This window comes from Miniopterus natalensis, chromosome X, assembly GCF_054644295.1.
Source record: "Miniopterus natalensis isolate mMinNat1 chromosome X, mMinNat1.hap1, whole genome shotgun sequence".
NCBI classification, from domain to species: Eukaryota; Metazoa; Chordata; class Mammalia; order Chiroptera; family Miniopteridae; genus Miniopterus; species Miniopterus natalensis.
The window spans coordinates 13003302-13017838 of record NC_142103.1 but is presented as its reverse complement, the minus strand read 5'-3'; the positions used below and the strand labels follow the sequence as shown (position 1 = coordinate 13017838).

General features: G+C 36.8%; 1 pseudogene; it reads left to right on the top strand.

Annotated features, from left to right (window-relative positions):
- The first annotated feature begins 12773 nt into the window (after positions 1-12773).
- On the top strand, positions 12774-13335 carry LOC107524998 (ferritin heavy chain pseudogene; annotated as a pseudogene).
- Positions 13336-14537: the final 1202 nt, after the last annotated feature.

Here is a 14537-nt window from a genome sequence, read left to right as displayed (position 1 = left end):
TATTTGAAAATGGTAGGTATCTGAGATTCTCCATTTAATATGCTTAGTTTCCAGAGATAGTTATATTCTAAAACCCTTTTCAGCCCTTGAGAAATACTAAAAACGAAACGAAAACAAAAAGAAGGCAGATTTTGGAGCCTAGAACTCTGCATCTAGGCATCTTCCACATGATTTACTGCTCTCAGCGCAGGATACAAATAATGGCCATGCCAGCATGTGAAAGCTTAAAATACATTCTAATGAAGATCACATTGTGAGCATTGCCAAGGCAGAATAAAATGCAATCAGGATTCAAATGTGGCTAAAATAATAGCTCCTTGGATTCAAGCACACTGATTAATGCCAGAGACACTTATGAAATGCTGTTGTCTGGTCATCAGTGTGATTTTTCTTGTGGAACACTTTGTACTAAAAGCAATAAAAGAAGACTAATAAACTCAGAAGAGAATAGCTAATTCTAGCCAATTAACATGGCTCAGGTGAAGTGCTTTAGTTAGATGTGATCTATGATCCAAGATTGACATTATCAGCATAACTTATTTTGAAATATGTGTCTTCCAAGTATCTCTGAAATATGCACCTTTCACAGCAGATTCTCTTGCTTTTCTCGTGTCTGTGTGTAAATGTAAATTTTGTGCTTACTGTGTACTCAGCTTTTTTTATTTTTATTTGAGGAGCCAAAATTAGCTTTAAGGATGTCACTCATATCATTTGAAGAAGAAAATGTGCCTAAACTTAAAAGGAGCATTGAAGCAACTTGTAAGCATTCCTGACTTCAGTTTCATAACCTGAGATGGTAATGAAATAAGCATGTCTACGAAGGCCGACATGTTTAAAATACTGGGTCACAAAAGTTCGTAATAAGATCACATGGTAAATGCTGTCTATTACTATACTTTGCAACACAAAACAGTAATGAGCACAGCAAAATAAAGCCCGTTGTGTGCATCCCACATATCTCATGTGAACCCTCTCTTTCTTGTGAGGTTGTTGTTAAGGAGCAGCAGAAACTTGTTTGTACTCACAAAAACACCTATTGGAATGACCACCCATTGCTAAGGAGGAGTTGAAATTGATAAAAGTGTGCACTGTTGCTCTTTTCAAATAACACTTTCATGTAACTGATTTAGTAAGAATAAATGCTGGTCATGATGAAATTTCAGCATAGCAATGCAGCATGAACTGTACCTCTACTAACCAACTATATCCCCATTATTACCGTCGTGTAGCGCAAAGAGGAAGAGCTTGGGAACCGACAGCTAGATGCTAACCTTGGCTTTCTATCTGTTTACACTTTTGCTCTGCTTCCATCAGTGTAACATAAGGTTTGATAAAGACAAAAAAGAGGAATGTAGCTAAAATCAGTAAATGGAATATTGTAGGAACAAAACAGTTGGCAGAACCTACGTATAAAATTATTAATACAACCAATAGGTTTGGTTTGTTATGATATAGTAGGAGGACTAGTAGACCAAGAACCAAGACACCTACATTCTAGTCATGGTTTTGTCACTAATTAGCCATGTGGTTGTAAAGAGTTCATTTAGTCTTTTTGTGACTCAACTTCTTCGACCTTTTTTTTCTTTAAATATATCTTTGTTGATTTCAGAGAGAGGAAAGGAGAGGGAGAGAGAGATAGAAATATCAATGATGAGAGAGTCATTGATCGGCTGCCTCCTGCACGCCCCCTGCTGGGGATCGAGCCTGCAACCTGGGCCTGTGCCCTGACCGGGAATCGAACCCCAATTGCCTGGATCCTAGGTCGATGCTCAACCGCTGAGCCACGCCTGGCCGGGCTCAACTTCTTCGACTTTAAAATGAAGCATAGAATCCAGATAATCTAGGTCCAAGTTTCCTTCCCCTCAGACAATCGTACGTTTCAGTGAATTGGGCTCGTATAGGAAGACCAGGTCTTCGCCATGGCCGGTTAGGCACCATTCATTGTGAAGTTACTACTAGAGTTTAAGTTAATTCTTTAAGAATTTAGCCCAGTGGATGTGAAATATAAACTATTTTGGCATGATGCTGATTGGTAAAAAGCTAAGCATAGCATTTCTGGCAACACGATATATTGAACTAGTATGCATATGCCCTTTTTTTAACTTGTTATATAAATGAACCAAAGATTGTATATTGGCCCCTAGGTTGTTTATTCCTACACAGCAGGCTGAGATCCCTTAGCCCAGATGCCCTCTGTCACCAAATTCAAATGTTTATAAGTCCAATTGTTTTAAACATACCCCAAATAAGCAGATAATTAGGCATTTAGAGTCTGCCTGCTTTGCATACCCTGTGGAACTGCAAGGCATCTGTTAGCCGTAGATAAGATAAACACTGGCTATAAAGTCGCCCAGTCACTGCTGCCCTTCAGAGCTCTGACCCAGAGACTCCCTTCAGCGCTGCTGAGGTACATCACCTAGACACATGAGCCCCATCTATGAGTCGCCCCCCTGGAGTTCCCTTGCCCTCATCCCCTCCTGGATGTTAGCCAGTGTACCAGCACCAAAGCCTTGGAGCAGTCCTACGCTGGGAGGAACTTCCCTGCATGCATCCAAATAAAGCTTGCATGTGCAACTGCCATATATGAGAATTATGATAAAGGGAGACATTTCTAAATAAATCATGATCCAAAGAAGAAACCATTAGAGATTATTAAGTACTTATAACTGAAGAACAATGAAATCACTATAAATCAAAACTTACAGAATGCAGAAAAAAGCAGTATTTAGAAGGGCATTTATAGCCTAAAATGAAGGTATTTGAAAAGATTGAAAATTGAGGCAAGCATTCACTCTGAAAAGTTACATAAAGAACGTTACTATAAAGCCAAAATAAAATAGAAGAAAATCGTAAATAGAAAAGCAGCTATTAATTCAGAGAGAAAGAAACAATAGAGAATAAAAAATTGAAATACTACATATTTGAAATAATAAGATATAGGAACTTCTGTCTATATTGCTGAACAAATAAAAGTCCCATTAAATAGTATTAGCATGAAAAGGAGGGCATATATTGCTTTGGTAGGAACTTTTGAAGATATAACAATATTATGAATAACTCTTCAACTAAATGAGAAAACCAAGATGAAATGGGAAAATTTCCAGGTACATATATTAACAAAATTAGATCAATTTACTCAAATACTAAGAATAGTCCCTATAAACATTAAATATACAGAATGAATATTACTAATCCACTCCTTCCCCAAAGTACTAGGTCCAGAGGGTGTAAAAAGGCAAACCCTCCAGGAACCAGATAATCCATTTCTTTATTCAGATAGATCCAGAGAATAGAAAAAGAGTGTGTTTTCCCTTATTTTATGAGAATTTTATAACCCTGATATACAATATTAACAAGAATAGTAAAATAAAGTACAATAATAGGCCAATATCAGAAACATAGATACAGAAATACTGAGTAGTATATTAGTAAACATAATCCAGCAACATATTTTTAAAAAGTAACTGAAGTATGTTTTATTCCAGAATTTAAGAATGGTTTAGTATTTAAAAATTAATAAAATCAACAGAAGAGAAATAAAATAGTGTAATCTTACTAGATTCAGAAAAAGTTTTTAATAAAATTAACATGTAATCATAGCAAGCTATAAACATTTTTTACCCCATCAGTAGTATCTACCCAAAACCTGTTTAGACACCATAGTGAAATAATAGGCGCATTCTTTAATGTCAGCAAACAGACAGAGATGCCCATTCTCATATCTTCTCACAATTGCAATAGAGGTTCTACCCAGTGCAAAAAGAAAAGGGAAATAAGAACAGGAATCAGAAGGGAAGGAACAAAAATTGTCTTTATTCAAAGATGATTTAAGTATCTAAATATAAAATCTAAGCAAATATTCAGACAAGATATTAAAACTATTTAGCAATATTGCTGAACCTAATGTTAATATATACAAAAACCGTTCTGTGATTCTATTCACTGAGAGCAGCAATTAAGAATGCATTTGAAATGAAAAAGATCATATTCTCAAAAAATTCCTAAGGTAGCTAGTTAGAAGTCTAACAGACGATGTGTAATAACTGTTGCTGCTGGGTCAGTTGGATATTCATATGGAAAATAAATTAAACTTGGTCCCTCACAACTTATGCAAACTCAGATTCCACATTAAAAACCAAAGACAAAACTACAATATGTCTGCTGGAGAACAGAAGACTACATGAACTTCAGGCAGGAAAAGATTTATTAAAGAGGACTGAAAAACACTAATATAAAAGAAAAACGAGACAAATATACAGTATTAATAGAGTGAATAGCCAAGACAAAGTGGGAAAAAATCATTTGTAACACACATAACTGATAAAAGGTTCATGTCCAGAACATATAAAGAGCTTTTACAAATCAGTATGAAGAACATAGGCAACCTGTTCAATAATAGGTGGGGATTTAAACTGACACTTCACATAAGTCATTCAGATGACCAATAAAATATGTAAATGGTGCTCTCATTCATTAGTAGTTAGGAAAATGAAAAAGGAACCATGAGATTTTACAACTAGAATGACTAAAATGAAAATGTTGGAAAATACCCAATATTGCCCCACCAGTGTGGCTTGGCGGTTGAGTATTGACCTAGGATCCAGGCGATCGGGGTTCGATTCCCGGTCAGGGCGCAGGCCCGGGTTGTGGGCTCCATCCCCAGCAGGGGGCGTGCAGGAGGCAGCCGATCAATGACTCCCATCATGGATGTTTCTCCCTCTCCCTCTCCCTTCCTCTTTCTGAAATCAATGAAGATACATTTTTTTTTTAAAAAAGTAAAAGAATGTGTGTAGCTGGTGAATTTCCACGCCAAATTGTGGGAGAAGCCTGAACTTGCAGGGCTAGATTGATGCTCTTAGCACTAAAACCTCTTTTCCCTTTTGGCATATTTCCCTCTGATTTCCTCACACAATAAGGAAATGTTCCAATATCCCCAACAGCAGCTTCCAATCTAAGTATCCCATTCTCACAAATGATCAAGAGGTTCCTGGATCTGAGGTGGAATTATTAAACAGACCACTTCATTTTCTCCTGAGCCCGCGTTTCCTTTGGCTACTTCAATGTTCTTGTCCAGAGAGCAATGCAGTGCCTGCTACTCTATTCCCATAATAGAATCAATAGAGAAACCGGTATCATAAGGAAACGTTCCAAATTTTATTATGTGGTATGCAGGGTTTGTTTTGTTTTTTTTTACTTGCCAATGTTTTTAGCTTTTCTTCGGTACAAAGAACGCTTTGTGTTTTTCCCTGATGTTGGTAGGACTTTGTGACCAAGCTTACTGATGAATAGCAAAAAATCTTTTGTTGGAATAATTGAAAACATACTCATGTCTTCAACGAACTAAAATCCTAATTAGAGTCTTAATTCCTTGTCACATAATGAGATAGATTTCCATTTATTAATTTTAAGGAAACATGTAATATTTACTGCAACTATATTAGGTGTTTCTCAGAAAGATCCAGAATAAAGAGCATGTACATCTTTATTTCCATATTAGGTAATATATGCATATGTATGTTTACACATACTATAGAGAGTGTTTAATTTCCTCTCCTAAAATGAGTAAGGTACTAACAGTGGATATATAATGCTCTTAGCAAATAATCACACTATTTATAATAATTTCAATAAATGTAATTTAATACCCTTTAGAGTTGACTTTGTAAAATGATGTCATATTTATTCATTACATCAATTTTGTTTCAGTTCATTTCAGAATTCAAGTTAGTTATACCTAAGATGGATAGACTTACTGTTAGCATTTTAACAATTCCTTATTTATTCAAATAAATTAATAGATTAATCCTAAATATATGCCAGTAACAGATTATCTTCATATAAGTCTCGATTTGGTTTCCTCCAGTTTTGACCAACCAGAATGTCTATTAACAAGTGTTCCCATGCTTGATAACTCGTCATGGAATTATGAGCCTGAAAAAATACAAAATATAGGCTTGCCTTTGACCTGTCAAGGAAAAAGTTACCTATGTACCTTTATTTTTAGCATCAAGAATAGTTTATCGGGCCAAAAACCTTTGCAGATTTGTGATCTGTGTATGGTATATATGGCACCATTATATTATCCAAAATGATTAATATGAATATCCTGTTCTTCAGTGATTAAAAAATAGCAGGTAATATTTGTTGTAACCATTTATTTTTTTGTCTGTTTCCCAGCAAAAATATAGAGCGGTGTTATCCATCTTTGGATTCTTGGCCCTTAAGGATAGTTTATAATGTATATTAATAGTGGTAGTAGTTAGTAGTGGCAGCAGCAGTAATGTTAACAGTTGATATTTATTGAGTGCTTACTATATGCCAGGCCCTGTTATAAGTATTTTACTGGTATTAATCTCACAACAGACATATGGGATCTGTACAATTAGTATTCTTATTTTACAGATGAGGAAAGCCAGGCACAGAGAAATTAAATAACTCTCCTAAGGATACACAGCATTTAAATGGGAGTCAGGATTCAAACCCAGGCAGTGTGGTTCTAGAACTCATGCTCTCTCCATTTTATGATTTCTCTTAAAGAAAGTTCCCTACAGCCCTGGCCAGTGCCAGTGTGGCTCAGTTGAGTGTCACCCCATATACCGAAAGGTCACCAGTTCCATTCCCGGTCAGGGCACATGCCCGGGTTGCGGACTTGATCCCCGGTTGGGGTGCGTACGGGAGGCAGCCGATTTATGTTTCTCTCTCACATCAATGTTTTTCTCTCTGTCTGTCTCTTTTTCCTCTCTTTCTAAAATCAATAAAAACATATGTTTTTAAAAAAGAAAGTTCCCTATAATAATTATGTAAAGCTCTATTAATTTCTTCTAGTGTTACCAGAATGTAGCATATTACTTTAATCTTATTATTTGCCTTTTAAACTCATATTATGCATTCAACAATTACTGAATGCCTACTATGTTGTAGGAATTGTGCTGGCAGACACAGGACAGACATAGTCACAGCTCTCATGAAATTTAAATTCTACTTAGGGAAATAGGCATTAAATATCTCTTTCTGTCCTACAGTATTCAGTTATAAGTATAATCAGATATGACTTATTCTTAAAGCTACCCCAATCCTAAAATGTCTCTGAATCTCTCAGTCAGATGCCCTTTCTTTCTTCTGTGAACTTCTCCAGTACTTGGTAACACTCAAATGGTAGCTAGTATGTTTTGCCTTATATTGCAGCTGCTGGGACATTTTCTCTTCATCATCTTTTAAAGGTCAAGTTCAGTGACAACCGAGATTGCTCTTTACTTTCTATGACCAGTAATGCCCAATACTATACTATATGTTTTACATAGTATACAGAGTAGGTCCTCAATATTTATTTATTGCTTAAATTAAATGTAGGCAAATTAAATCTGCTTGTGTTGTTAGAAGAATGAAAATTATGATTGAGCTACATTAAAAATAACACAATTTTTTACTTACTCTCATATCAATTGTTAATCACGTTTAATACTCAGATTGGGATCACCTCTTATACTTGCTATCTGAATTATCTGAGCTTAATAAAAGCAGAATAGGCAGTACATTAATTGATTGCCATTGGTAGCCTTTGTTCTCACCATGAAAATCATTGCCAAAGTACACAATCTCTAACAAAGAATTATACTTTTTTAAATAAAAGATGTCCATGGTCAGTTGAATCTACTCTGTTATTTCTTTTGACAAACTAAAGAAATGGGACATTTGGAAGCATCCACTCTTTTTTAAGCAAAAAGATATAAGACAAACATTTTAGTGTAATGGCAAACATTCTGGAAATTTAAATTTGATAAAAAGAGAGCTACTTTATAGCAGCACACAGCTCAGTGTGCCAGTGAAATTACATCAAAGATTTTGTGGTTTAAACCATAAACTATGTTTTAAAATTCACTATTAAAAATGTAATATTCTATGTTTTGAAAATAGGACATACAGACAAATATTGTACAGCAGAGATTGTTAATCATGGCCATACACTTTTAAATGGTGGAACACTTATCTTTCATTTGGAACACAAATTATGTTCTTTTCAATAATAGAGGCAAAATCATTCTATGAGCTAATTATAATATAAATCAAGAGGAGAAGCTGATTAGCTTTGTTAACAAAAGTTGGATATTTATTTATAAATCTGTAATGGTGTATAATTTCTGAGAAATACTGAATTCAGTTTATTTCCCATTTCTAACCAGAGGCCCAGAAAAATGGATAAAAAAACATGTCAAATTATTTCTACTACAGTAGCTGCTAAATAGTATCTTGTTTGGTTCTTGAAATTATCTCTTCTGTTTAAAATAGACACATGGCTGAATGAAAAGCATTTTATTACTCATAAAGATATCGTTACTTAAAATGACTGAATTTTGGAAAATTAAAGAAAGGAGCATGATAACAGCTACAGGAAGATTTTGGAAGGTTCTTAGGTAAAATAATAAAATTGCTGTTATTCAGCAATTCTGCTCCTGGGTATTCAAAAAAGTTGCAATTGGGATCTTAAGGGGACACTTGCAGGCTCGTGTCGATTGCATGAGCCTTCCCAATAACCAGGAGGTGGAAACCTCCGTGTCCGTCAGTGCGCGAATAACTAAAGAAAACATGGTACATATGTGCAACGAAACATTATTCAGCCTTAGAAAGGAAGGAAATCCTGCCATGTCCTACAACATCGATGAAGCTTGAGGACCTTATGCTCAGTGAAATAAGCCAGTCACAGGACCAAGATCCGTGGTTCCATTGTATGGGGTATCTTAAGTAGTCAGAGTCATCAAAGCAGAAAGTAAAACAGTGGTTGTCAGGAGGAGGAAATGGGCGGTTTCTTTTAATGGGCATAAAGTTTCAGTCATGTACAATGAAAAATTCTAGAGGTATACTGTACAACACTGTGCTTTCAGTTACTGATGCTGTATTGTACACTGAAAACTTTTTAAGAGGGTAGTTCTCAAAGTCATGTTTTTTGTTGTTGTTGTTTTTTGTTGTTTTTTTAATATATCTTTATTGATTTCAGAGAGAGGAAAGGAGAGGGAGAGACAGAAACATCAATGATGAGAGAGTCATTGATCGAGCCCGCAACCCGGGCCTGTGCCCTGACCGGGAATCGAACCCCGATCGCCTGGATCCTAGGTCAACGCTCAACCGCTGAGCCACACCCGGCCGGGCAAGTCATGTTTTTTTGAACACCACCAGCACCAACAGTAATAATAAATAAATGAGGCTCACATGGATTAATTACTGAGATAGAGTATTATTTCTTCTTCCTGATGTTTCTGTCATGTAAGTGTTCTTGGGACATAAACAAGAAATGTTTAAAAAGAGCACATTTCCTGCCCTGGCCATTTTTGCTCAGTGGTTAGAGGATTGGCCCACAGACCAAAGGGTCGTGGGTCTGAGACTGTACCTCGGTTGCAGGCTCGATCTTCGGCCCCAGTTGGGGCTTGTATGGGAGGCAACCAATCGATGTCTCCCTCTCTCTCCCTTCCACTCTCTCTGAAAAAGCAATGGAAAATATATATCCTCAGGTGAGGATTAAAGAAAAAAAGGAGCACGTTTCCTTTAAAAAAAAAAAAAAAAGTTGATTCCCCTCTCCCCTCCCCTTGACTTCTAGAACCTTTAGTTTCTACAATGCGGAGAACAGAGCAGACATCAGGCTTGTCTCTTTTCTAGAGAAACAGAAATCTTTGGAATGCATACTATTTGAAATATGCTATTTAAAATTCCCACAAACGTTTTTTCAATTTTGAAAATCAAACTCACTTGATTATAGAAATGTCACACATCACCATTCAGGATTGCACACATGATAAGCTTGACATTTTAAAACAAAATTGTTTTGAATCATTTAGCAGTGAGAAAAACATATGAATAATTTCTGAGCAACTAGAATATGTATTTTAAGCTAAATTCTCTACAAACAGTGATGCATTTTCCCCCAAATTTTCTAAAATAAATGGACAGTTAGGCTAAGAGCAGCCATGGAAACTTTTACCTTCACAAATCTTTTTGTGAGAAATAAAAGCCTTAAAATTCTGTGCTTATAGTCTACTTGCCTTTTTAGCCTTAATTATAGCATTGATGTTGACACTTTATTTTCTGACAGGACACAGATTTAAATGTGTTTTTATGTTAATTCCCTTTTATAACCAGGCTCTTGAGTTATTAAGAAACAACTGTGATAACAAATGTCCTGAAACTAAGCATTGACAACACAATTTAAGGGAAATGAGAGTGGCAAACCAATACTTGCACTGTTTGGTACTGATCCTCACTTATGCAACTTTTGAGCTATGAGTGTATGCTATGCCCTTTATATTGTTCAGATATGATATCTAATAGCAATGTGTGCATGTTCTTTTGTCACTGGGAGAAATATTTTCATCTGGACGTTTGTTCATTCAGTCAGTAACACTTTACTGTAGGCCTAATGTGTACCAGGTGCAGTATTAGAGCTACAGCGACAAAAAATCAAGTCAGAGCCCTCAAGGCACTCAGTGCAGAGGCATGAGAGTTCATGTATAAGCCAACTGTTCCAAGTGAGAACTGATAATGAAATCTCCAATGGGCTCATGACACTAACATCTAAATAAGAACAGGTGAAACAGAGGAAACAATATAATTGCCATCGAGAACTGACAGGCATTTATTCATCAAAGATTTACGATGCTTAAAGTACTAGAAATGATGGATGAATATCTGAGACTTGGTCTCTGCCATTAGGGAGCATGTAATGTAGAAGGCATTGGAGAGAGGCACTCGCATAAAAAACTATAATACAAGATGGAATAAAGTAAGTTGAGATAAGTTTTATAATGGTGGTACAAAGAGCTGATGTAGAGTGCATCTTTTTGCCACAAAAAGAATGATTAATAACACGTGGAAGGGAAAAGCTTTGCGGATGGGGTGAAATTTCAGTTAAGCCATGAAGAGTGCCTTTTTGATAAAAAGAGAAGGCAGAAGTGGGCATTCTGTACTGGAATCATGACCGAAGCAATGAGGCCTAAAAAGACATGGCTTACCATGGCTAGACTGTAGGAGGTGTGTTAGTATGCAGTCACTGATGAAGCTAGGAGGTTTATTTCAGGCCAGATGGTGACAGGTCCTCCATGTCATAGGTAGGAATTTTGAATTTCATTCTCTAGGCAAAGTGATGGTGGGTGGGTGAGACAGAAACAGAGCAGTGAAGGTTTTCGAGTAGCTTCTACAAATGCTAAGTCCTTGTTGGTCACTTCAGAGTGATAGTGCTTATGGGCTAAGATTTTTGAATGTTCTACAACAATTTTATACAACACATGCTTCTGTGATCTCTGTACTTATATCAACATTACATACCTCTATTTTTAAAATATATATCTTTATTGATTTAAGAGAGAGGAAGGGAGAGGGAGAGAGAGACAGAAACATCAATGATGAGAGTCATTGATCAGCTGCCTCCTGCACGCCCCCTGGGGACCGAGCTTCCAGACTGTTTTCCAGAGTGACTGCACCTTTTTATGTGGTGCACCAAAACTGCCTCAGGATTTTAATTTTTCTACATTCTTGTCAATACTTGTTTTTTATCTGACTTTTTTATTCTAGCCATCCTAGTGTGTGTGAGGTGATGTTTTATTTTGGTTTTGATTTGCATTTCTGTGATGAATAATGATGTCATTTGTATATCTTCCTTGGAGAAATGTCTATTCAAGACCTTTCCCCATTTTTTAATTGGGTTATTTGTCTTTTATTATTGAATTATAAGTGTTATTTATATATTCAAGACACAAGCCTCATATCAGATATATGATTTGCAAAGAGTTTCTCCCATATTATGGGTTATTGTTTTACTTTCTAGATGGTACCCTTTGAAGAACAAAATTTTTAAAATTTTGATGAAACCAACTCTTTTTGTGGTTACTCATGCTTTTGGTGTCATAACTTAATCTTGATGGGTTTTAATATCCTCATCTGTAAAATTATAATTATGCTGATAGGGTTGTTAGAATGAAATTAATGTAAGCACTTAGAGCAGAGATTTTTAACCTTTGTCATCTCATGGCACACATAAACTAATTACTAAAATTCTTTGGCACGACAAAAATATATATTTTTTGCCATCCTGACAAAAAATAGGTATAATTTTGATTCGTTCACACTGGACATCTACTGTTGTGTTGGCTGTTGTCATTTTTTTATTTGACAGTCTAAGGGAAAAGAGGTCAGTGCCCCTGACTAAATAAATACTATAACAGGTATTGCATGCACAGCCCAAGGACATGGACAATGGTGGGGAGAGCGACTGGGGAGGAGAAGGGACGGGGTGGAATGGGTCATTGGGGAGAAAAAGGGACATCTGTAATATTTTAAACAAACAAACAAAAAATTCTTGTGGTGCACAGGTTGAAAATCACTGACTTAGAATAATACTTGACATATAGTAAGCGCTCATTAAATGCCATCTGTCTCTATTAATCTATTAATGTTATTGTTAGTATTATAAAAAGCAGTTAAAACAGTGCCTGGCACATTATAGGGATTCAGTAATAATGTTAGCTCTTATTTTATAATATTTTTGTATCTGATAAATAAGAAAATATACATTGAGCAGAAAATAAACGTAAGTACTTCTGGAGGAAGGGTTTTAGGCATGAGATCTTAGGGCATTAAAGGCCCACTTTTTCAGCCTTCGCTGAGTCACTGCGGCTTCCTGCTACAGCAGTGCTTAGACGGAACCAGCACTTGTCCTCCATCCCAGCTGGCTGCCCAGATCCCGCCCTCTGCGCCCTCCTCACAGTGCCCTCCGATGCCCCAAGCCCCGCACCGCTGCTGTGGCAGCTCCCACCATGACAACCGAGTCCCCTTCGCAGGTGCGCCAGAGCTGCCACCAGGCCTCGGAAGCCGTCATCAACCGCCAGGTAAACCTGCAGCTCTAGCTTCCTACGACTACCTGTCCATGACTTACTGCTTTAAGCGTGATGATGTGGCTTTGAAGAACTTGGCCAGATGTTTTCTTTACCAATCTCATGAGGAGAGGAAACCTGCTGAGAAACCGGTGGAGCTGCAGGACCAACGAGGTGGCCAAACCCTCCTTCAGTATCTCAAGGAACCAGACCTGACGATGAACTGAATGCAGTGGAGTGTGCATTGCACTTGGAAAAAAGTGTGCATCAGTCACTACCGGCACTGCACAAACTGGCCACTGACAAAAATGACCCCCATTTGTGTGACTTCATTGAGACTCATTACCTGAATGAGCAGGTGAAATCCATGAGAGAACTGGGTGACCCCATAACCAACTTGTGCAAGATGGGGGCACCCGGATCTGGCCTGGCAGAGTATTTCCTTGACAAGCACACCCTGAGAGAGAAGAAAGAGAGCTAAGCCTTAGGCTGGCTTCCCATAGTCACGGGGGCGACGCCCGTGGTCACCAAAGCAGTACCTGCATGTTGGAGTTACCTTCGTCTTTTTATAACTTTACCAAGTCATCCACTTATGTCTTTCATTTATACCATTCCTTCAAATAAAGTAATTTGGTTACCCTCCCCCAATAAAGGCCCATTTTATTTAAAAACAGATTACAAGGGTACAATTCTAAATGTTTTGTCTAAAGTTGTTTATATTAAAACAAACTGGGACAATGATTAATAGTTTTAAATTTTCCTTTAATATGGTGCCTTTTATTCTATTCTGTCTTTACTTCTGACTCGGGTGATCATCTGGGATAATTTGGATTTTATGATAATGGAGGAAATTGACAATTCACTAGTGAAATATGATGGCAATAATGGCTTTGTACTAAAGATAAATCCTTTATCTTCTCCAAAGTAATATGATGTGTCAATAAATGTAAAGTAAAAATGACATACATACTTGTTTAGCCAACAACCTTTAGGGAAGCTTGCCATGCATCATCATAAAACTATTTTAATAATTTCTACTATAGACAAAAGAAGTTTGGAAAATGTATCAACATTTCTTTCTGTTTTTCTTCAGTTTTAGTCCTAAGCATGTGTGCTCTATAGATAAACATTCATTCAAATGAAAATATAATTGTGTCAATATGAAAAAAATTTCACAACCGGGAGAAATGTGCATGGAAATTATACACACAGGAGAGAAAGATAGAAATAGGAGATCCAAAGCCAAAGAAGAAATTGGGACTCTTGTTAAAGAGAAAGCACTTGTTAACTCATTAATTGATTATGTTCATATTTATTTTTCTTTTGTCCACTCTAATTCTTGCTCATCACAGGCCTCGTTAATTGCTGTCGGTGACAGACAGTGTTTCTGACGGTTACAACTATGTAAAAATTGCATACTTGCTTTCTCAGTCTGGGCTCTTTTTCTAACCAGACTCATCAGAATGGCCTTGAGGAGACTTCCTGAGCTCAGGAGTGATTATTTTTCTCTTTTCAGTACCGAGTAAAGCTGAATTTGTGAGGCGAGAGAGGGGTCTGCTTGTTATGGGTTTTGATATCGCTGGCTAGACAGGAAAATGGCTGAGGCTGTCCTTACTCATGTGGAAATCTAATATGAAAGCATCTGATTAAGGCTCTGTTGAGAAAAGGACTCTGCTCTTGGCT